General features: G+C 35.2%; 1 protein-coding gene across 2 annotated transcripts in view; it reads right to left on the bottom strand.

Annotated features, from left to right (window-relative positions):
• The window catches only part of pxb (putative Hedgehog signaling attenuator pxb), a 179,444-nt gene that overhangs the window by 63,426 nt on the left and 89,673 nt on the right, over positions 1–26,345 (bottom strand). For both annotated transcript variants that reach the window (XM_028312035.1, XM_028312036.1), the window contains one exon: positions 20,429–20,459. The gene's annotated coding sequence lies outside the window, so the exon portion shown is untranslated. The remainder of the gene's footprint in view (positions 1–20,428; positions 20,460–26,345) is intronic.

The following is a 26,345-nucleotide window of genomic DNA, read 5'->3' as shown; positions in this document are numbered from 1 at the left end:
TAAACTATTTTTGATATTCACACTACGAACTAACCTATCATGCAATTCTTTCAAGATTGTGTCAGCTTTTACGCAGTTATTTTTTGGATTTAATAAGATAATTTTTAGGTTAAGATAATTTTCTTATACCTACCTAGTTAAGTACCTGAAAGCAAATAGATACATAGATAGAAACCTCATTTTTTTATTGATTTCGTACATTGCAATCTTTTGGGACCAATCATAATTATATAAAAGAAGCCCACTTTTAATCCGATATAATTTGACAGTTCTTTCATTTTGGGCCCGAAAAGAGCGTATTTCTCAAATCCTCAGCATCCTTACTCTCATCATTAGCTCGCGTAAAAAGATCCTCGGTTTCAGCGCACATTTACTTAATTTAATGAGCACACACGTGCGGTCTGGGCTCCGCGTCAAAATGACGCATCTTTTATTATGACTTTTCTTATGACGCAATTATGTCTCGCGCGTCCGTAAACGCGTCATTTCCCCGCGTGTTTGCATTTTTAACGCGTTAGTCTTGTTGTGGTGATACGTTTCGCGGTTGTACGTAAACATGGCTGGCGAATTCGGTTAGGTAAATAACTGTTCCTTGTTGCTATTTTGGTTTATTTGAATTTATTTATGTTTGTGGAAAGAATATAAAGAAATGATGTTAAGTTTTCGTTGTCTTATTTTTTATCTTTGCTTGTTAAAAGCTTGTGTGTACAAAAATTTAACAACCCAACCTGTTTAGATGTAAACATCTATTACCTACAATATCACGCAGAATTATAACATTATTGGTTATCTATTAATTTAAAAGTAATCAAGCCGAGTTTTATTTATGTATTATCTTTTTAATGAAGAAATCATCATTTTCAATAAAAATCATAGCTATTAAAGATTTTTACAGCTTATTTATGAAATTTGTCGAAAAATCACGCAAAAACGACATTGGCAAAATATTTTTATCACGCAAATCTTAAAATTTTACTGTCATCTCTCTCTCAAGCCCTTTCTTTCTCCAATCACTAAACAAACAGCGGAACCGTCGTCACAGATCTCACTTTTTTATCGCTTCGAAATCACGAACTCGATCAGAAAACGTACGTGCGTGAATAATACGTCACGGAGACAGGCGATGTGCTCTAATGTCGTAATCAAACGGTCTTTGAACCGAAAATCTCTTTTCGGTTTTAACGATTTTATAGTGATACCCAGAAAAAGTGTTTATTCGTTTTTTTGAGGTAAGCGCGTGCTCATTGTATTTGAAAGTTTGTTTGAACACGCTTTTAGGGCATGAATTCCGACTTGTAAGACATTTTATACAGTCGTACAGTCAGTTGTAAGTGATTAATAAAGTAAAGTAATGCATTAAGAACGTTACGAGATAAAACATTTTCTCTTATTAACTTACACTCTACTTAATTCACTGTCTCGTTTTTAGTATTTTAAGTTCTTACATTATAACATTAGGCTTTGAATTAAGCATTAAAATATGATAAGTAAAGCATTACAACAATTTCAGCTTAGAAAATATTTATGTAAAGGAGTATTTTCAGGCATCTAACCTCATTATTTTTGTAAATACACATTTTTTGTTCCAAAAAAGCATTATTCCAGCTACTTTAAGATTTTACTCTACTACGATAGGTAATGATAAATCAGAAAGGCACCTAAGCACTAAGCAATAAGAGCCGCTTTACAAGAAACGTGCGTTGAAAAATATTTTTAAAGCTACAATCTCGTATCGTTTGAATGAAGAAAGAAAAATTCAAAAATTCAAACACCGTTCGAAATTCAAAGGCACATTCGAAATTTAAACAAGAAATAATTGGCCAGTCACATTCTTATAACATGGCCCAAATTCATAACGCCCTAAAAGGGCACTTTCGGTTTTCGAAAAAGGTATTTTGACCGCTACAACACTTCTGCCCGCTCATTATTAAGATAATAATTCACGCCAACGCGAAAACTTTGGACACAATTGAAGAAGAGTGTGAGGTTTGGTCTAAATTATAAGAGTTAAAAATAAATTAACCAAATTGGCAAGAATACAAACAAAAAATTTAAAGAGTTAATCCAGTTCTCCAGTACTTCACGTCAGAAGCTAGATTGTCTATCCTAAGATTCCTAGTGATAAATAATACCTTCCATGAATTAGACATTACCTCAAAGCAGGTAAGTGTTTTCTTTATGATCTCTGTAAATCAGAAAAGGGTAAATAACTAGAAATAGAACTTCTAAATTAGATATATCTTTGACATTTAGCTATTTTTCATATTTAGATATTAATCGACAGGGGCAACCCCTCTCCATGTACCAGAGGCAAATGGAGTATTATGCCTACACTCCCCACGCTATACATTCTAAATTAATCCATAATACGTACGTTATTTCATACCAAAAACTCAATATTTTGGCACTACGGTATTTTGTCTTTTGACTTAACCCACCCACTGCCACGCGGCAAACTTTTTACCCCGAACATGCCTGCAGATTTCCCGGCTCAAATCGGACGGTTATCCACAAAAACTGGCGTCGGTCGAATAGGCTCTGAATTTATGAGAGGACGCTTTGGGGTTTTTCGGCAAATTCGAAAACAAAACGGGTTAACATAGAATATTAGATACGAGATTTTTGGATGAAAACAACGTTACGAGAATTGGAAAATGTTTTTAAATAACTTTCGTCATCATCAATAACAGACCTTTACAGTCCACTGCTGGACTATGAACCTTCTCCACTTTAGTGGAAGGTTTTGACATAATGTCCACGCTTGTCAGGTGGGGTGGAGATCGCAGTTGAAAAGGTTATCAAATTGATGTTTAAATCAGAGAACGCCGCGCTGCCCGTTTAATATGTAGTCTCTAAGTCGCATCTTACGACACCTGCGGGAGGAAGAGTAAGGGGTATAGCACACGGTAATATTAATAATATTAGAAAAAATAATTTATTAGCCACTTATGAGTTAACACAAAAAAATTTACCCACCATTAAGTAAAGTGGTCGTCAGAATTATTATTTTTGGCTACCGAAAAAGCTTAACGAAACAATCATTAGCGTTAAACGGTTAAAAGTAATAACGCCATTTATGAAACTGGTTTTGGGTACAGTCAGGTGCAATATTAGTTTATTTATACCTCTACAACACTTTACTAAACCTTGATTGCGCATTGAACTAAACCTGATTATTTTTAAATGCTTAATTTACCTATATGTAAAGTAAAATTTTATACACCTTATCATTTAACATAGAATTTAAGATGTTTTAGTGTGAGGCACAAAATCAAAGAAAATTCTAAGAATATACTTCTGATAAAATCATTTTATAACGTGATGAAAAATAATAATCGATGCATATTTTGCAAGACACTGCTCAAAGTGAACGATCAAAAAACTAGCCGAGCGTGTTATGTATTCGGGCCCGGCGTTCTGCCATTAAATTTCGATTTTATCTTTAATGTATTCAACGTTAATATTTTTGAGGAACGCAAATTTGCGTTATCTTGATATGAAGAAGTTATGACAGAAACCATTCCAAGTCTGATGCTTACATTAACAATAAATTCTCATGGTGGTGTGATGATAATTTGGTAGAATATTTTTACATGAATCACGATTGATTCAAAGAATTAAAGAAACTTTTAACTGTTTGACTTTTTAAAATTGAAAATTAAAAAAAAAATAAAGGAAAATCCTTTTGGTCCTAATGGAAGTTGAGGGAAAATACAGCTCTATGATTCAAGCTAAAAATGGATTATTCCACTTTGTTCACCTGGGTGATATCACGAAGTGGAATTTTCAGTGTCCTCATTTCACATCGGAACCATTTCATCCAGGTGATATCAGCCAGTTGAATTGATTCGATTAAAGCAGCCGCCCTGTTCACCTAGAAATGAATTCACCCAGGTTTTCGCATCTGTTTAGCTCAATTTACCTGGAATATGAAGCTAGGTGGAATGGTTTTGAAGAAAAATGAGGACACTAAAAATTCCACTTTCTTCACCTAGGTGATATCACCCAGGTAATGTGGAGTAATCCGTAAAAACAGCCATGTAGCTAAAGGTTTAACGATCAATATTGCAAACTCGCTCACCGAATTTCGCACTCGCATCTATAGCTATGAAAATTCTTCCACTCTTAGCAGGAAAGGCAAGTTTTTCCTCAGCCAAACGGCGGACTCATAAATCTTTTAGTTTTTTTTCCACCGAGAAAAGTCGGGATTCGAATATACTATTACACCTAGATGATTGAGAACCAGACGCTAAAGTGAATCGAGTTGATTAAGTCGAAAGATTATTCGATGCAGTATTCGATGTTTTGATGAAATTGTTTCAGAGAAAAAGCAAATTCCTTCTTGAGGATTTAATGCATAAAACTTACACATGACTGAAAGACATTAACTTAAAGTTAGAACATAATCTAGTTAAGAATAGTTTCAATTTAGTTTTTATGTGAAAACTTAGCAGAACTAAAACAATATAATATAATTTTATCAAACAACTTAAAGTCAAAATCAAAAACAGCCCGCTGGTGTTAAAAATAATATGTCAGCAATTCTTATTTATTGAAAACAAAGAGTTCAAAGGCAGTGAATTCATTATCATTGAACAAAAGACAGCAATTTTAAAATACTTCTCCCATTGCATCGTTTACTATCAATAGCGAGTATCGTTCATTACCATAAGCCTTTGAACGATCACAATCAAACACAATACACAAAGATAAAGTAAATTCACTTTATAACGAGCATTTGCTATAGAAAACTGATATTATGACCTATGAAAACGGCTCTTAAAATAATAATATGAACTACAAGATTAAATCCCATAAAGATAACATGTTATAAGCATGAGCACCCTGCCTTCTGGGCGTTTATTACGCATAGTATGCCAGAGTATAAAGTTTTCAAGTCATAGTGGTGGATTACGTTGACTTACACCCGTATTCACAAACGATGCTTGCTTAAGTGAAGCAGCAAATCGAACGCACAGCGTTGAATAGAGCTCTGTGATTGGTTCATGGTGTCACAATGTGCGTCCACATGCATTGTGAGACGTCATAGTAATGTTTATGAATAGGTACGGGCGTTATATTATTGAGTACCTACCTAATTTTTTAGACTTCCCGTGAGTTTGCTATCTCACTATGGGACCTACTGTTTATAAATTCCCTGTGACCAGCAGTTGGGACATTCGTTTCCCATCTGTCACGGGGACCATCAATCGCTTTCGGGTTATTTAAGCGAATACGACTTTTGTCTTTAGCCGAAAAAATATCTGCCTCCGACGTCGGCAATTACGGGACAATTCGTCACTTGTGAGACTAATCCGGGCTGATTTCACCGACTGATTGATTGCTCGTTTCGACCTAAGTATCAGTGGATTCGGCGAATGCTCGCCGATAGATTAATCGAGAAAATTGGCACTCGATTGCGCTAGTTTGATTCAGTGTCGATAGTAGAGATCGCGTTATGGATACACTTTTCTTGGTAAATGTACTTGAAACCAAAACGTTTTTGTTCCTTTTAAAGCTTTAATGCGTAAAAATAATATGAAATGAGCAACGGTTAACATATAATTAAAGTTATATTTAATAACTAACGTGGTTTACGATTATATTATCTTGATTATTATACAAAATGACATAAATAATACAACCAACGGTCGTAAAACTTCCCAGATAAACATTATAATTACAAAACTAATAAAATACTGAACCACATAAGATTACAGAGATATCATTATGTTTACTTGAAGTGGGCTATAAATTAAGTGGATCCAAAGACAATGACGACATAAACACACAATTAAGAAGAACATAAAACACGCTCGAATTAAACTTGTTTTGAACAAGTTTTTCTCAGAAATACCGAGAAAATGAAACGAAATGGAATGAGAAGTTTTGCTAATTGAAAATAAAGTGCGCTCGCAAAAGCACAAGCTGAAACTTTGCTGCGAAGGAAACATCAAATTGAAATTATCAAAACTTAATTATTTTCTGCAGATAAATAAGATACTAACCCAGATAAGATATTAAAGAATCCTTTCGAATTCCGTGCAGGCGATATTGAAGATAAAAATATAAACCAAAAAGTATGGCAGAATCTTGACAGATGCTCTAATGAGAAATCCGAAGTTTCGAGATAAAATTACTTGCTTAAACTTTGGCTGGAAAAAGTCTCATTACAAAGAACTACCCGATCGCTATAAGCCTAATCCCATTGAAAACCGAGATGACATTTTTGATAACCAAATATCTCGAGTCAAGAAACTCCGGGCTGTTATAAAGCCATTATAATTTCCGCGGCGCGAATAAAAATGAATCTTAATCACCGGTGTCATAGCTCAAAAGGGAAACTTCGCGAAACCCAGTCATAGCTTGTAAAAAGGGAAGAGAATGAAGGTTAATTTGAATCTCAGCGTTTGTAAGGCCAAGAATAATTGGATTTGGACGTCCCCGTTGACAGTTCATTTTGTTGTTTCACCCCCCGACGTGTACAGTTAACGTTATGGAAAGTTATAATTCCATAGACATACCCCAGCTAATTTGGATAAGGGCCAATTACAGAAAGAAAAATCTTCCCAAAGTTGGATGCAGAAATTTAGGGGAGTCGATTTATTAGGTAATTTATTCGAAAAGGGACAAACACTTCGAATTAAACAAGTTAAGGAATGTCCGAATTCGGCTTGAAATAGGAGAGTCAACTTTTAATTCCTTCTATCTTAAGAAGCTAATTAAGTGTTGAGAAAGTTGGACGCCTGCGTAAATATGAGTACAATTATAACTTCCTCAATAAATTAGGCAGTGTCATCACTAAATTTCAAAGTTGCTTTTCCAGAACGAACTTTGGAATAAATGAAAAATCTTGCTCTTGCAGCGCCTGTATTTACATACAGATATTTTAAGGCCAATCAAATAAATTAACGCTGCAAATGTTTAAACTGTGCGGTTAACTTCACCGTCCGAAGCTGTAACAATCCAACATCGGGGACAAATAATTACGTAATTATTCGCGACAAATTAAAGTCGCCCGTCGTGTAACTTGTCAGGCCAACAAAAACGGCAGACAAGCGAACAACAGCCGTTTTTGTTTCTGCAATAACAGACGTCCGCAAAAACGGAGCATCAAAATGTATGACACTCACTCCTTGTCTCTTTTCACGCAAAAACTTTGGGGATCGGAATGCTCAGAGTTAGGGTCTTAAGTGATTTTCGTCGTATTTAGTTGCCGAGTTTTCGGGAAGTTTTTCGCTGAGGACTTAATTGTTTCGGTGTATATATTTTTTTCGATGAGAACATTTCTGTTTTGTACCATTGTTTTGTGTTGCGTCACCGATTTCTTTTCCATTTGTTGTTACGCGTTGTAATAAAATATAGTTTTTATCAAGTGACACGCCTATAACTTTTGATAAACGTGCATTCTTGTACACGAATGAATGAAGAAGCCATTGAGTTTTATCGCATCAATGACAGGCTTGGATGTATCGAGGATGTATGTAGTTTGTAAAGGTTCCATCGATACCCATGGAAATGATTTATTGGAAAACAAATTGGTATACAAATGTACCTTGTCAAATTATTATCAATCGAGTATTTGTCTTCAGAAAGTAGCGTCCAAAGCGTTGGAGTTTGATTGGAAGAAAAAAATTAAACTGGAGCCGGAGCACGCTTCGAATAATAAAATAAAATCTTAAGAGCGATATTATTTTTAGCTCGGCAAGGAAGAGAAGAACTCGCCACGGAAATAATCCAATCACACTCAATAAATGGGAGCAAAGGGAAATTAGTAGCAAAGGCAGCGACAAAGTTGATCTTGTTCGCTTGACAGATGTCTTCGAGATGAAATTTAACGTCGACGCTGAGACCATTCAGAGGCTTACAAGTCACTCTTCGAAGAAACAGCTATGTATGATTACGTTTAAAATTTATGTCAAAGCAGCTGCCGCTTATAAAATCTAAGAGGGTGTTTTGATGATGTGATAGCGATGTTGGATTTAATAGTGGTAATAGAGAAGAAATAATAGACTGTTTGTATTACAAATGTGTGGAACATAGATATTTTAGGTTTAACAAGTTCAGGGCGTAGTAGCTTTGATAGAGATTTGAAATAGACAATATCAACCAAGTGTCTGTTTAAAAAAACTGCTGCATCACCATTTGTATAAAAATATTCGTACAGATATAATTTTGAATTTGAATATAAAATATATTTAACGCTTATCTAGTACTACACAAAGTCGGACCTTATACAATAACGTTTTAAAAGCACTCCTCTGGAAAATAAATTAAATACGAGAGCGAACAAAGACCAACATTTCTGTTTTGATCATACGTTTAGCTTTTATTTCATTGCTATCTACAATGTTGGAGTACGCTTTTAAACCAACATTTGAATAAACAAGCCCAATAAATTGTTACAGAATGAATTGAATTTTGGTTCTCCTTCGTCTGATATGAAAACAAACATTAAAATGGGAACCGGCCGCAAAACAAGTGTTTATTAGACCAGCATCGCTCCAGTCGTTATTTGACCACCCAAGATGAACAATGTTTTAGAGATTCCCCTATCATAAAATCTCGCTTTTTATCGCATTCAAGTTCGTTTAGGCGTAAGAGAATCAGAAAAAGATTTAACACCCACTCCGCGCACGCTATCAAACGCTTTACGGCCACATAATCAACTAAGTATTTGAGGCTTGAAAATTATTATTGCGAATTTATGACCAGAAATCTAGCAACGTGTTTATTGACACTATAAAAGAGTATTAAAACGTTATTTATTGCTAACATTTCACTTTAAACGTATCGTACTAGAAATGTTTCTGCACCCAATTAAAACTATCTCGGGCGTAGTAAGTAAGAGTTTCTATAAATAATTTCGCGGTGACTTGGACATTCGTTGTAAATGTCCCACTTGAGATGTTTATTTAATTTATACCAATAATTCTCTCTGAATTATGAGCGTGGGCAGGAAGACGGTGTTAGATCAGATATTTATTGTGAAACTGCTCGTCCATTTACAACGCAATTTATCGCCGGTTCAGTGTTGAGAATCACGCGTTTTTGGAAATTTCTTAACTTCGAAATGCATAAAAGTTTATCATCGACGTAAATCTGGAGTAGTTTCAAATGTAATATATGTATCTGATGGAGAACTGCGAAGTACAAGAGGGACTTTGAATGACAAATAAACAAGCTAAAGATATTTATGAGAAAGTGCGGCTACTTAAAATTATAGACACAATAAACTACGGGAAGCGGACACGTACTACCAATTATCCGAGTGTGTAAGATGGTGTGGTCAATGGTCAAAAGACTTCGGCCACATAAAACCGACAGTAAACTCTGCCGGGCACCAAGTCAGATATAAAATTGAACAATAAAATTTTTACAACTGGTGAAACATCGAAAGCTATTAAACGCATTTGCCATGCCAAAACTGTTCGAACAGTTTTAGCGAGGATAAAGTTGGTTTATAGTACTTACAAAATTGTGTTTGGCTTCATACTTTCCTCTTATGTTTCCATCCAAACGAGTATCAGTTTCATTTTTACGATTCAATTACCGTATGACTAAATCCGTACCTCAATAAGGAGTTTCATTTCGCCCACTGACAAATCCCACTTGTAACATGGCAACTCTGAAAATTAGCACCAATACGGAACTCCCAAACAATTATGCCTTGCCACCGAACAGTCAGTCTTTCATCAGCTTTAATAATAGACTGTGCAAAATGTTGTCCTATGTCGTGCACAGTAGCTCCAATTTGGCGTGGGGATATACGCCACGCGTCATGTTGTCCTTTATTAGTGGACGTATTGACAGAACACGGACAGAACTAACGACATCGACAGAATCGGGCCAAATATTTGGTTGCTCAATTAAACAAATGAAATTCGATGTGGGACAACACTTGCAAACGAATTTAGGGGAGTTCCAATTTCGAAATTTGAAAGAAAACAAACACAGGCGTCGGGGATGTTATGACAAATGACGGTTATGAACGTTAAGCAAATGTGGGTAAGCTGGATGTGGGTTTAATAAGGAGTAGCTGAGAGCATAATCCTGTTTCAACGCCGCCCTTGAGCTTGTCAAATTGTCTTATTATTAAGTGAAAATAAAAATGATTATTTGCTACTGCCTGTATCTTACATTAGCAACTGAAGCGAGCACTTCAAAGAGCAATTACAATTTAATAATACTGGTACTACGTCGATAATGTGACTGTAATTGGAGAGGTTTATTTTCAAACCTTACAAAGTACGCTAACCAAAATAATCTCACTTCGTGTGATTGTTCAACAACAAACGATCCGTAAAGTAACGTCCTGTTTAAGCGAAAGGCAGGATATGAAGTCATAATTCAAAATTACGGTATCAAAACGCATGAGTTCAAACTTTATATAGTCATTATCAATTTCGGAGCTCATTACTTGTACACTATTAGGGACCGACCAATCTACCTATAACGGCCGGGCAGTGGCCACTCAACAAAAAATATAACAAAACACGACAGATGTAGAGAACGAGGCTAATAATAAAAAAACGGTCAAGGCCGAAGCGGTGGTTTGGACTTACACAATTTCTTACTGACTTCTGTTTCGAAAATATCTATAAATACACTTTTCTTGCTTAGGCAATAATTTATTCATATTATTAATTAGTGAATTATTTGAACTAGACAGAATCCTGCAAAAAATGCACATTGGAATTTTTCATATTGTAGTATGTACCTAAGTAAGTACCTAATATAATTTAAAAACCAACCATTACATCACTGAGTTTTCGATTTCGAGTAGAATAGGAGTCAAACAGTAGGTAAGCGTTGGCCATAAAATCCGGTACCCTAAAATGTCGGACATTCATTATCTACACTTTTATACGGACAAAAGAGCGTTACCTGGAACATATGCGTTAGGGGCCAAGCTCGACCGTGGAGCTGGTGGAACTATAGATAGTGTAATCACTTTATCGCCTACTGTTTTTGACGCGTGAGCTACTTAATGAAGACCGACAAACGGTCATTAAGCGGTATCAAATTGCGATCGTGATAAAATGACAGTTAATAAAATAAAACATAAAGCAACAGATGATTTTAATAAAGATGATAATACAGAAATGAAACTCAATAATAAAAGAAGACGTAAATAAAATATACATTGTATTCCAAATGGTGACAGTGAGAAATCTGATGACAATCGGTGGTCATCGATAAATCAGCTATCTCCCTCTCGCATCATGACATGTGGGTGCTTCGCGGGGATCAGAAAAAAACAAACAGGTACCAAACCGAACCTTCGTTAGCGGTGCCGAAACTCAAAGACGATAACATCTTAATATAATTTCTTAGAACCTATTCGAGTTTCGACCCTCGATTTTTGTTTTAGCCTATAATTTACCCTTAACTGTTCACACTCTATGAGCACAAAAATTTAGTACGGAATGAGTTGTCAAGTTTGTTACCTTTGAAGGCTGCCCGATAGGTATCAGTGGCCGTCAGCCGTTGAAATATAGCTTTATTCAAAATGCAGGAATGTAGGATGGAAATACGCTGTATTGGCCTCGAATGAAGCGTCGAGAGATACTATCTAGGCAAGAAATTCTATCCACGTACCACTTTTATTTTTGCTTTTAAATCCTTAGACGGTAGCATCAAAGACATTAATAAACACAGTTGAAGAGATAATTGAGTTGAGAAGTTTGTCACCAATGCGACTTCTGGGAACAAATTGATTCCTGTCGATTGTATAGAAATATAAATTGAGACATCTTTTACGGTCGTGTCTGTTGTAGTAACCTTTTTCTGTGATTCTCCGGACCCCAGGTAAGCAGGGTTTATGGGCTGCACAGATTGCGTTTCTTTGAGAAATGATTGATGGTGCTTTAAATTAGTATAGCGTAAACGCATGGATCCCACAAAAAAGATAACGAAGGTGTTGATGATCTATTTAAATGTGATACACATCATGCGTGATTATAGAACGATAATGATGTAGCTGATGATATAATCGAAAACATAAATAAAGGGGTTTCAGAAACGATTTTATCAAGCTTATAATTCTATTTGGACAGGAGATAATTAAAACTATAAAAAATAAAGACCTATTCACACAAACACTTCAATTTTACGACAAAACTTCTTGGAAGCACTTGAAATACCATAAACAAACTTCTTATCTGTCTATGGCAAAATCTCTACCCCTTGTAAAAACGTCGACAGCTAAAGTGTCTTTTACTATCGCAAATGACGCGCGGTAAAAGCAAAATTTTGACGGTTATGACTTGACATATTTGAACAATGATGAGAATGACAGTAATCCTGGTTGAGTGTCTAAACTCTTCTAAAAAATGGGTCAGGTGTGAATCCCAAAAATTCAAAGGGTTCATTCGTAATTGTATTATAGTTTAAGGATTTAAGATTATTTTTAGCTGTTATTAAAGCTTGTGCTGTTGTTGTTATGGTTTGTTTTCTTTATGTTATAGTTAATTATGTTATAGTTAAGTTTCAATGAAGATAATTGAAGTGTGTAAAGTACCTATATCTTCATCGTTTGTAAAGAGTTGACGAGAAGTACTTATTCCCAAGGACATAGTGAACCTCATAAAACATCTTCCCTTCGGGGAAGGAACCCCAATTCAGTGGCATACTATTTTCTTAACATCAGTCCAACAAGTGGGTAGGCAAACAAACTTTACGGCCTTGTTGGGGCAAAAACAGTTTTACTGTTCTTTTTTACAATCGTAAAAGTCTTCATTGAGCCTTAGATCCTTCACCATGTGTTTGGCGCCAGTGGACCTAAAACAATAATGTAAGCGCCATAATATCATTAAACTATGAATCAGCATGAGTACCATCTGTTGATAAATGAAGGATAGTGAAATACGGTAGGAGGATTTATGACGTATCAATTTCATTTGGAACGTACTTACATTGTATGTGGGTTTCATCTTTGATAGTTAATTGAGAAGTCCTATCGGAATATTTGTACTTTTATATTACTAGAGTTGGGTCTTTTTATTTCCAAAACTATTGTAGAAATCTATTTACAATGCAATTATGATTGGTTTAAACTGATAATCTACTTACTGCATTATATCATTCATGACGTCTGACTTTTTGAAATGTAAATATAGTACTCTAGACTTTATTAAAATTAACGACGTAGGCTTTTTTCAGTCTATGTTAAGCAGTGAATCAAGTGATGAACGGGATAAGTGATGGATCAGCAAATGTCTTTGTAGTCAATGGTGTAATATTATCAGGTTGTAATAATCGTCAGAGTACCCTACTGGCTTAATTTTACAAAATAGATTTCAATAAACACAATAATGTCCCCATTTGTATTCAGCTGACGTAAATAGGAGAGAAAATCTTGCGGTATTAATTGTTCATTGTTCACAAAGTACATTCAAATGTACTGCTTCCGCAAACAATTCTCGATTAAAGTTTGGTAATTCGATTAATTTAATACGCTTCAATTTATTAATACATTTTCATTGAATACAACCAAATTCAGATTCAGTTCGCACAGTAAATTTGGATTCGTACAATAACTACAAATATCGTACAAATGCTTTTATTGTGGCCGAATCTACATTTTGGAACCTTTGTTGTGCTTGTCCCATTATTTGTTGACCTTAATGATTTCTATGGGTTTTTTGTGGACGTTATGTGGGGTGATCTTGCCATCTGTCACCTTTGGATTTCGGCAACAGCCGAACATGGGCAAAAAATTTGCTGTTGTTGAGGTAATAGCTTCATCAGCGAAACGAGCTTTTTGATAGCTTCTAGATTAGAACATAGAGACTATGTGTATAAAAGAACTAAAACCATTGTAATATAATCTTAAATGTAGACTCATTGTAGTCATTATCATGTCGGTGAAGCTGTAGATTCTGGCTACACAGAAGTTGCAGCGGTGGGAACGAGAGGTGGGAATGGGAATAGTCCCGTGTAATCATAATCATGATCAGCTTTTAGATTTATCCCTATGCCTAGAAAGACATGCTTTTGCCATAGAATGCAACAGCAAGCTCTGGCAACCATCAATCACGTAAATATTGAAAGAAAAAAAAGTTGTTTCGTTAGTTTAAATATTCATTTTAACGATTCTTCCCTTTTAGTTAGTTACTGTAATAACTGTAGAGATAGCTAGGTTACATGTTCGAAAATTACAGTTAAATAAAATTCTTATTATAATTTACTACAAAAAGTTCAAATAAAAGCTCCAAACAATGCAACCTTATTAACATAATTTTCCACGGCGCATATCTCCGAATTATGTTTGTTATACCACTAGCGCAAACTAAAAAAACCACTGGTCATCCATACATTCGGAGCGAACCTGAATAAAACATTAGACCAGCATATGGCGACCGTAACACCCACAAAAAGCATGCACACAAATTTATAACGCTTCAAATCTTCGAGAAATGGCTTCCTTCGGATAGAGACGTTATTTTTATGAACATATAAAATTAATTGTGCAGTCTTGCTCGCATCTGCCCTTTTGTCCTTTTTTTTCACAGCCCGTGTGACGGTTAAATCGACGATATACTCGATATGTAACTCGCTCGGATCAGATTCTATCATTAAAATTCATGTAATCGATACAACGCTTATCATAATTATTCCGGAATAACTAATTCGAGATGTACATGCACAACGCTCCGCGCTCATGTTACCGATACCGAATAAACCACAGATAATGAAGCCTCGAAAGCGAATGCTTATATTACATTTCAATTACCATATAAATTGTTCGTACAACATCCACGACGCCGCAACTCTGCTCCGATAATCATCTAATCAGTGATCATTCAATAACTTTTATTTTGAAGCCAAACGATGTTCGACGCAAGCGAGAAGTGCCTTTAATCGATTGCTAATAAAGTCGACGATTGGAACGAGGATGCGATATTTGAATCTGTTGTATTATCTTAAAGGAGCGTTTTATTCTGTTTCCATTTCGCTGCAGGTGGTTTATAAGAAAGGTTTGAATTCGGAGCTTATTCAGATCAGCGTTGGGTCCCGTTTTGTTGTTGTCTGTGGAGGCGGAACGACGTTTTCATTTGGCAATGGAATGTCTAAAATGTCAATGAGTATTCGAATTTTGAAACGCGAATCGTTGTTCGAGTTGTTCCACGGAAAGTTGTGGATGAAAAAGAAAAAGTTGCCAGCAACATACGGACATTCGGTCTCGTTTCGAAACAAAAAGTATTCGATCGAATCACGAGCTCTATTGGAAAACATTGTGGATAGTTTTATTGTAGCGTTGATTTTATTGCCTTATTATCTTAGGTGTTTTATTATGTCTACTCCAAATTATATCAACCATTTGTACTTTTGTCTGTAAGTTCTTAAGCATAACAAAAGCAATAAAACTGACCTCAAAAAGGATCTATCAGACCTCTTTTATATTAGACCTCGGCGGAGTCGTATTGTTTAAGCTCAAATTAAGCACGAAGGTTGAATAGCAACGATTAACTTCCCTAGTCGTAAAAACATTGTAACTTTACAGCTTAATTGCGTACATCTGTTATACGAATTGATACGATTTATTATGCACCTCTGAGCCGCTATAAATTGTAGTAATAAACTTTTGCGGAAAAAAATTGTAAAGAAAACAAAGCGCATTTAAAATACACCATCGGGAGTTATCACGTGACAATAGGATCTCAGTAGGGTCATTATTGACCATTTTGAATACCACGAACGTACGAAAATATGTACATTTTTTTAGTAAGAAGTTATCATTTAAATTATCAAGAATAGATTTTAGAGTCGCCGTTGAAGTTTGATTCTAAGTTACGATCCTTATAATTAAATATCTTAAATAAGCTAGTGAGAAAAAGCAAATTGTAACTCTGCTCTAAAATCAAGTAAGGAATCTAAAGCAATAAAATACAGTCATAAATTAGTTATACTCTTGCTTTCAAAAGATTTATGTCCGTTTTCACCATCAATCCCTATTTTTTAAGTGACCCCTATGGTGACACTTAACAGGAATTTTGATTACAAAGGGGTCACTTAAAATGTAGGGATTGATGGTGAAAACGGGCATAAGCCTACTGAATAAACTTTCTTTATGGCTATGGACACCTGCAAGGATCTAAATGTCTTCATTAAAGGAAAGAGAGGTCCATGACAGGTGTTTCGGGTGATCGGAGCCTGACGAAGGTACAGGCACATCAGCCTTTACATTTTTGCTGTAAAATACCACCTATTGCGACTGCATAAGAGTCAGTATTTAGCTTGATATGCTGGCGAATGTAATTGTAGGATGTGGACTAATGACCTGTTTGTGTAGTGTACCTATTTTATTCGGACGGATAATTATTTCTTATTAAAGTTTTTGGGTCGATCAATTAAGACCAATTGGAATCGCAAGGGTTTTTGTTGCAATTTTGGATCGAGTTTCAATTGTTTTCTTTCTGTAGCTTAATTTTTTGGTTGTCAGATGAAAGTTTTTACGCGGGTGTTCTTATCATGTGAAACAGTTTCTGACTAAGCACGAAATAAGTATTAAATTACGTAGATTAGGTAAGCTATGTGATAGGAATCGGCTGTGTTCCATTTTGTATCCAGTAAGTACATTACTGTGTAGCATAGCATAACAAAATGGCGTAATGTTGACCACGCATCCTTGCTTTAAATATTAAAATATTAATAAGGTACGGATCATCCATTCCCAAAATTCTAAAACTGCGATATACCCATGAAAAATAAGCTCACCCAACTTTACCAATTATTTTCATTCGCCTCATAATTAAGTGTAAATTCACTGCCAGGAAAATCTAAACTCAACTAATTAAAATTTCCAACCACTGTAACAGGAACATCGTTACTGAACACCAACAGAATCCACCTAAGTGGAACGGGCAGTTCAAACAGAACCAGATATCTAAACTGTTTTGTGATTATTTTAAAGTACGACTTTAAATAATAGAAGTAGGAGAAGAAAGCTCAGTTACTAGACAAGCTGTTCATTAACTTATAAAAATACTTATTATTGAAAAAACAAAAAAAATACTGTAGTTAAAAACAAAACAGGCTTCTACACGGCCATTATTATTATTTTTTTCAATTTTGAAATACCCAGTGTCACTCTACGACACCTCTCACGTTGAAATCTAACAATCTGTTTAGGCTATAAAACGTTCTAAAGAAATATTATACTCTCAAAAAATATAACCCACCTTCTGGCGTAGTCGGGTAAAAAAACGTGCGTTATTTCATTTAAATTCATAGTTGTTGAAGATAAGTTAACACCTAGGCCCGGTTACTGAGTTGAGATTTTTGGCTTGAGCGTGTTCATCTTCTTCATTTATTACTAACTTATCATTAATTCTTGAGTAGAAGATGAGCATGCTCCGGCAGCTGAAACCGGGCCCTATTTATATTTATTTTAGTAACCCTACTAAACATACGTGGACTGTGCATTAACACAATCCTCCTGTAATTACATCCTCTTTCTGTTTACCAGTCACGATCCCGCTGATTGTTTCGCCGCGGTGACAGGCACCCCGGGACGAATGGCGGGAATCTCGCAAGATGGCGGCGACCTCGCCTGACCCATCCGTCAAGCAAGAAGGTGGAACATCTGTTTTAACATATATATCAGACTGGCAGTTAATAAAGCCGTTCCATTTTCAAACTTCAAGTTTTTGTATTTAGAATTTTATACGCGGAATAGGATGCAATTCTGTGAACGCTAATCTTGGCGGGAATTTGTGGGCTGTCAACACATTTTTTATGGCGGAGCTGTCAGTGTGGATTTGTCAGTTTTTAATCCACACAACTAAAATGGCGTCTGATTTGTGAGACAGCTTTAGGAGTAATTAATTATGTTACACGTGGATGAAATATTAACCACTGAAAGGAAAATAACGGCTGAATATTTAATCAATTTAGCTGTTTTCCTTACAACAAAATCATTGTAATATCGAAATATTAACTGTAATATCAAAAGACGTCTTGATTAACAAAAGATGAAATTACATTTTTGATAGAAAAAACCTTCATTCATATTTGAAGAATAACGCCATACTGCTACAGGTGACCTTAAATTTCTTATTAATAGAGAATAAGTATGTTTATTTACACTACATAAACTAAAATTTACTTTTGACACTCCTATTAATCGCCCTTATTGACGACTCCTCAGATCAAAAGCTTAAACGAGAAGTGAAATCGATTGAAAATGAGTTTGATGAAAGCATCAATCGAAAAACGGTGTCTGTGATGCAATTTGTTCGCGGAGCGTGCTATGATACAAAAGAAATAATAGCCACCGCCTGAGGCGGCCAATTTCCTATCTGAGCTGCCGAATTCGCTTCTTCCATTCGTGGGTAGGAAGGAGATGGCGTTTTGACATGTCTTTGTGAATTGTAACAATTTTTGGGGATAATTGAAGCGTGTAAAATGTGTTCCTAGGAAAACATATAGGTAGACGGACTAGGTTGTTAGCGAATTTGACTCGGAGAGCCAAAGCACACGATGCGTTGCGGCGCCGCACCGCAAAGGTTTCGCCGCATCCACAGATAATTATATGGGTGACACAGCGATAGCCCTCACGCGTCGCATCGCAGCCGCAACGCATCGTGTGCTTTGACTCTAAGAAAGTCATAGGTAGGTACTGGGGTGGATTCTTAGTTGGACAAACCCTTTAACAGTTTGATAAAATGTAATGCAATAAAAAGGGGTTAAGGGAAGTCAACTTTTCTCTTGCTGTATCAAAAGTTGACTATATACCGTTGCATTGTTATGTAACTCAGTAAGCTAGGTAAAATATTGGTGAAGTTGGTGGTGAACATAATTTTATAAAGTAAAAATCACTTCAGCATGTTAATCCCAAATCCATTATAAAATTTAATAACATTTGCCTGTCGCGTTGACGAATCGCCCACAAACATTGTTTGGAACATATTCGATGCGAGTAGAGATGTGTTGAATTGATTTTTACCGATATCGATAGGCACTAAAATATTTCATGAGTGCCATATAGAGACATCTTTACGATGCCCAAAGTGATAAACAGGAACAGTACATATTACTTACTTAATACATAAACCTAAAAATGTGCGTACCACGTACGTACTACCGGCAAGAGTGTTAACTGCCCATTGCCGATCATGTCGTCTCGTTCTAACGCAAAGAATCACCATTTGATGCGAGTGAGAAACAGAATGGATAGTTAAAACTGTGGCTGTGGGTACTATGTTATTTTATTGTAAAATAATTATGAAATTTGACATTATGGATATTATACATTAAGCTTTCCGCCCGCGGCTTCGCCCGCGTGGAATTTTGTCTGTCACAGAAAAACTTTATCGCGCGCGTCCCTGTTTCAAAAACCGGGATAAAAACTATCCTATGTTCTTTCCCGGGACTCAAACTATCTCTATGCCAAATTTCATCAAAATCGGTTGCGAGGTTTAAGCGGGAAAGCGTAACAGACAGACAGACAGACAGACAGACAGACAGAGTTACTTTCGCATTTATAATATTAGTTGGGATTGATAGTAATAGCTATACGCTACCAACCGTGCGATGTAGAAGTCATTGGGGGAGGCCTATGTTCAGCAGTGGACGTTCTGTGGCTGAAATGATGATGATGATAGTAATAGATAATTCTATTGAGGACAGTGAGGGATCAGAGGTAAAGGAGTGAAAAATATTAGACAATATCCAAGTAAATTATTCGCGTTTAATTACGAGACGTTGCTACCAGACAGCTATCAAAAAACAGGTTTATTCTTAAAAAAATTAAATAAAAAAAGTATAAAAGGCAAAGAGGTTCGGTTTGCCACAATATCTATTTTGACTTTTTTCATTGCGGTGTACTGGCACACACTCACTTAAACCAAATCGTTAAACAGATTATGTTTCAATATTATTAAGGCCATACTCCACAACGGCACAGCGTGCAGCGTGGGTGTAAACTATCGATAATTGTTCGCCCATCCCTACATGCGAGTGAATTTTACGATTTTCGAAATAAGTTGCCCGTAACAATGGAGTTGGCTATTCAAATATTTATCTCGGGCCGGGCTTTAGAGGCAATATAATAAAAAGGCATGGTATTTGATGAATTCGATTTGATGTCCGATTTGTTTTGGCGATGATCGTAATTTCATCGGGTACGGAAAATTCGGAATAAATATGTTGTTTGGGAAAAATCTTTTATAAGCCGTATCATCTATATGTGACTGCCTGGATTTTATGAAAGTCAATTTTGGGATGATTAATAGGTATTGTTTTTTCCTTTAATTGAAATTATTTTACATCAAAAGGCAAAAACTCCATACCTACCATAACCATACATGGTATGGAGTTATTTATTAATCGGTGAAAAAGTTGCAGTTTGAAAATTAAATAATAATTTATACAGAATAAGTAGAAATCAAAGAATGAAAATAATTTATTCTAAGTAGTTTACCTTTTTAATGGTGGCCCCGAAATCACGGCATCTGCAATAGAAAAAAACTAACATTAGTAAAGGAAAATAGATAAAAAGCTCAAAGTAAATTTACTATTGCTATTCACTAAATTATACTAAAGCAGTTAAAAAACTATAAAAAATACTCTTCACTTGTACACGGGCTGAGTTACACCACCTTATTCTGACCTTAAAAATAACCGGTGCTTTTGTATGGAGTTTGACAGATTTTTGACGTTTGCCAAAGTTAAAGTAAGATGGTGCAACCCAGCCTAAGTTTGTCTTGTGGTTTGCGTTCAATTTCCAAAATAACTAATCATCATGGCAAAACCAAATCATAATCGAAAAAAAAGTTAATCACATCGCCATTTCTCCATAACAACATCATATTTATTGGCCAGACACTAGTGACAAACGCTTTCTCATATCCCACGTCATTACAGCCTGATAAAAACTACGAGCGTAATGATCACGCTGTTATTCCCTTCACACGTTTCAGCCATTACTTGGAAGGTGTGCGCTAGTGATGTTCTCGTTATCGATAAATCAAGAATCGAGTCGAAAGTTTATGGTAGAAAATTGCTAGGTAGTGTTAGTTAAGTAGAGCGTTGGAGGTTTTTTAGTCTAATTGTTGATGAAGTAATTTGCAGGACTGTAATTTGAGCTAATCGAGTTATTGTGATTCCTTGTTGAAAGGGGTATAAGATTGGTTGATATTTATTTCATTTTTAGCATTATTCTATCGAATTATATGATTTTCAGTTCCGTAAGAGTTTGACAAGAGCCCGACAAGTGAAATGTTACGAGTCTCTGTATCACCATAGATTATACCTTTTTTATGAGTTTACGTAGCTAAGTGGTACGTACACTACAATAATAAACATTTAAACATAAATATTAAACCAATTTTAAAGCATAACCTATTTTGCTCAACTTTTCCTAATTTCAAAATCACCAGCACAACACTACGTCGACATCTAACTCGCTATTCTCATCTCTTTCTTATCCGTTATTTTTTCTATATTCATCTCCATCGAACCCTTTGCGGCGGATCAGGGCAAACAACGCATGAGTTCCGAATTAAGCAATTATGGTTAATTTTGAGTCCCGCATTATAGCTTCGGTCGGGAGAAATGTGTTATTTTGAATCATAATTTGTGAGAAGGCATCCGCCGGAGCAGCTGTAAATTATACAGGTACAGTATAAAATGGACAGACGATTCTAGCTAAACAGTCCACCTTAAGCAATTGTTATAGGGGCGATTTTGTAAGAGATGTGTACGCTGAAGTGACGTCGAATGTACGTAAATTCAACGAAGATAGTCGACTACTTATCGAGAGTGTTACGCGTGTATTAGAGCAAATTGTGTCGGCTGTGAACAAAGGTAGAAGTAAAAAAGAATTAGGCGGATGATTTAATTTGTAATCTAGTTACGGGTTTTTTATTTCATAATGGTCCGATGAGCTAAGTAATGTATGGTTGATCCATTTTTTTTATATTTAATGTCGCTATTTGCGGCTTTCATTTGTCAAAACATTTTAAAAGTAATTGAACTTAATTAAAATCGACCATTCGTAAAATAATACAGTATTTCTTTCACCTAATCATTCTTTTGTTTTTATAAAATCTCGCCCACAAGAATTTCCCGCGTCATCTTGTCAGATCGAATTACACGATTCAAATATTGCATTCCAAAAAAAGTGTTCCAATTTTGAATTATAATGCGGCATATTCTTTTTCCCGCGCGAGTGACACTCGACGACCACAGAGTTTAATATGATTGGACGTTTTCATATAAATTACGGCACCGGGCGGAGTCTATTGGCCTATTGGTATAATTAAAAAGCAAAGATATTATCGCTCGCCAACCAGCCGAGTTTCCGGTGCGTAGTAATTGTTAAAAACCTCTTTGGTTATTTTTAATGAATAAAAAACATTGTTTTCGACGCGGGAACATGGTGGTGGGTAGGTTCGGGGAACTAATTGTTTTTAATTTCGTTAAAGTATTTTAAGGGTCTTGTGAACTATTGTGCAATTAATATTAATTATTTTAAGTAAGCACACAGTAAGTTGTTCAGTAAGTAAACACAATAAAAATCAAATCTTGAACTTTAGAGAGTTGTTTGAATGCCCTGAAAAAATGTCTGGGACTTATAAAAGTGGTTTTGTGAACTTGGTATGTAAATACATACAAAAAACCAGTAGGTACCACAGATTCATAAATATTTTTCCACTCTACAAAAGTAATTTCTCTCAACCAAAGCTGAGTAATAATTGATCGTACAAAACTATTAACTGTTTTTCATCGTACAAAAACTAATAAAACCGTTTACCTTCAAGAACTCAAGCACCTAAAGAGGTCATACTTAATAATTTTAGCTCCAAAGCGAAGTTTATCAAAGATTTAAAAAATGCAGGAGCTAAAGCCGTGAGTCCATTAGTGTCAGGGTTCAGCAGCTAGTCACTGTTAGCCAGTGGCTTGCGGGTGCAAGCAGAAGTAATGAGTGTGAGATTTTAACAGAGAAACTTGGGCTAGCTTAAAACTGGTATCATGGTATCTGAATATGAACTGGTATCATCAGAAAGCGTGGAATAACATTTCGTCATTTATGAGAGAAGAAGAACCTCTACCTATGAGTCGAAGAATTGTTTATTCAATATTATATTTATTTACTTAGAAATCAGTATTTAGTTGAAACTATGACCTAAAAGTCTAAAAATAAAATCAAATTTCAAAAAGTCCCAAAACAAAACCCTCAATACAACAACTGACGTACGAGAAATATTCGCGCCATCTTTACCTACTTTAAAATTAGTATTTAGCTGAAACTATGACGTAAAAGTCTAAAATAAATCAATTTTCTTAAAAAATCCCAGAACAAAACCCTCAATACAATTTCAACTGAATGACGTCACAATGTTCGCGCCATGTTGAATGTGTCCTAGCACGTTCGTACATTACTTAATTAGATTCCCAAATTGGCATCACTTCTGTATACGGCTCCAAGATGGCGATAATTCATCAAGACGTGATAAGGCAGTGTTGTGACACGCGCGTATTATGTTACAACCGTATTACGCAGCCGCGGTATTTAGTGATGTGCAGTCGGTTGCTATCGATAGTCTATAATTGATACATTAATTAAGTTGAATTATATCAGATTAACTTGAATGAAGGAACTTAAAATTAATTAAAAGGTGATTTATGAAACTTCCAAAATTGCTTTATAAAGAGTTCAGAGAGATCCAGAGCTACTTTAGTTCCTAGGGGATGGCGCAGCTAGATGATGGACGGACTGAGCTTTTCTTTATAGATTTTCATCGACACAAATAATATAATCTTTCCCTACATAATCATGTTTTACCTTATTTCTTCTAAAAGTTCAAAAAAACTAAATCTAGTATTACTAAACGATGTCCAAAGTTCTTCTAAAGCAATATTGAGATCGATAAATCGATAATTTTATCGACAAATAGCCTGCCCTATTGCTAAGTGGTACTTTCGCTGGGGTAAGCTACTCTGAGAGGTAGGCGTTTAAACTACATAGTTTCCACATTTACTGTATTAATATTAACTGTATCACGAGTATATTGAAATGTTTAGCTTGAGATTATTAAGTACGAACGTCCTGTAGCTGTAATTTGGCACTGAAAAGAAAACCTTATATGAGTCGCAAGAATGTATGGCTACTTAAGAAAAAATTGTTATCTTATTTAGTGTACTATGTATTTGATTTTCATAAAGTTGAAAAAATATGTATTTAACTACAAAGATTTTTTCAAATCGGTAGAGTAGTTTTGTATCCTATTAAATAAATTCAAATTCAAATTTTTCATTGCTTATTAAGTGTTTACAATTGGGTCTTAATCTAAATAAGCTAACAAATATTTCCTCTTTATAATATTAGTGTAGGTGTAGATTAAAAATGTAGCTATTTATTTTGTAATACAGAGTAATGTTAGATACATAGTTGATACATCCCTCATACATTAGAGCCGTGGAACTGTTAGAGCGACTCCTAAGGGAATCCTTTTGAAATGCAAATTTGCAGCAAGGTGTACAGTTGACGAGTTATTGATTCCCCTGCCATTAGCTGAGGGTAGTCGAATTATGTGGTCTAACTTGTCTATAATGTTGCAGCTAAGGCAGAATAATACACATATAAATACGGCAGTTTGTGGGAATGAACGTAATATGCGTTGATGGATGTTTTTTTACATTTTTGTGAAACTTTGCAATTACATCATAAGAAAAAGAAGAAGAAGCACATAGTCAAATGGGCTTGGCTAGATAAATTGAACATACATTATTGTACACAACACTATAAATACTTACTTTTAGAGTACTTATTATTATTCTGTGCTTATAGTGAAAACTGTGCGGACGAAGTCGCAGGAAAAGGCTTAGTTCAAGAATACATTATATCGCTCGGCCAGCTTAAAAATTTGAGATTTTGTTGTCAAAACATAACCAGAAAACTTAAAACCGGATTGATATTTCGATATGCTACTCGTATTCATATATCAAACTATTAAAATTCTTTCGTTCTTTTGTCTACGGCTTTTCTTCGCTAAAAGTTTGCAGGTTCATACTTCCCAGAAGCAGTCACGCCCATGTTTCAATTAAAATAGGACAATATTAAACTAAACTGCGCCATTAGATTTCACTAAGCTTCTCCAATTTTTCCCAAACCATATACCTCCATCACCGTACATTAGCGCCACGATTTTACTCGTAAGCGGAGCGTTTGAGATGCAAATACCCTGCTAGGTGTAAAGTTGACGGTTTATGGATTCCCATGCCATTTATGTATGGTATTAAGTGGTATAGAGATCTGAGGAATCCATTACTAAGTTGTGAGATGTGCTGAAGTTACAATTTAAAATACATTTATATAGCTGCGAATGTTGCAGTAATCTTTAAACGAAATTATAGAGAAAGTTTAAATACTGAAGTCGTTATTTTATTCAACACTATATGTATACAGGGTGTTAGGTAAATGGGTATATGAGCCGACACTAGCCCATGTTAACATGGTCATATAAATAGTATGGTGAAGTCAGAAAAGTGATATCATCATTTTTTTTTTAATTTTCATACAAAATAAATTTTATAAAATCCGATTTGTATGAAAATTAAAATAAGTAAAATGAAGATATCAATTTTCTGACTTCACCATACCATTTATATGCCCATGTTAACATGGGCTAGTGTCGGATCATATTATACCCATTTACCTAACACCCTGTATATACCCGTATTTATTTATTACTGAAAATGCAAGTAGTAAAAAGCGTAAGGGTCTAATATTATTGACTGTCCTACAAATAATTATGTTTCCTAAAGCTATGGCATCGGTAATAATACCATTACCCAAAATAGCTAGCTTAAACTTTAGATGAAACTAGTAGGAAAAATCCTTGATTATTTTTAGAAAAGAAACGTAAAATGAGTAAAGTAAGGCTTTCACTGTCCCTACTCGTATTATCCAATGGCAACTGTTTGGTTCCATTCAATTTACTTCACTCACCTGCAGGATCTACTCCATATAGATTTAGAGCGAATTTATTACAGAACAAACGAAGGCTTTAGCTAGTTAATTTGAACTCGCATGGGAGTGCACCAGGGAGCGTACCGTGGACCGCTACTTCTCCTAATTGAATGTTTGTTCCAAGTTCAATCTGCTTGATTGAAAGCAAATTGAACTGAACGCGAACACCATTCGGTATAAATAAAAATCTAAATTAAAGTCCACAATGTTAGAGTATTTAAATTGATTTGGTAGAATGCGAAATAGTTGCGGAGTTTAACGAATTTTTTGGAAGTTAAACTGAATTGAAATGAACTTTTCTAAAAATATAAACTTCGAAGCTATTGTTTTGCTTAGATTAGTTTTGAAAATCATTTTTCGAGAA

Source organism: Ostrinia furnacalis, unplaced genomic scaffold (assembly GCF_004193835.3).
Source record: "Ostrinia furnacalis isolate ACB-3 unplaced genomic scaffold, ASM419383v2 OfSCF3745, whole genome shotgun sequence".
Classification (NCBI taxonomy): Eukaryota; Metazoa; Arthropoda; class Insecta; order Lepidoptera; family Crambidae; genus Ostrinia; species Ostrinia furnacalis.
The sequence above is the reverse complement of the archived record's forward strand: the minus strand, read 5'-3'. Positions and strand labels throughout refer to the sequence as shown.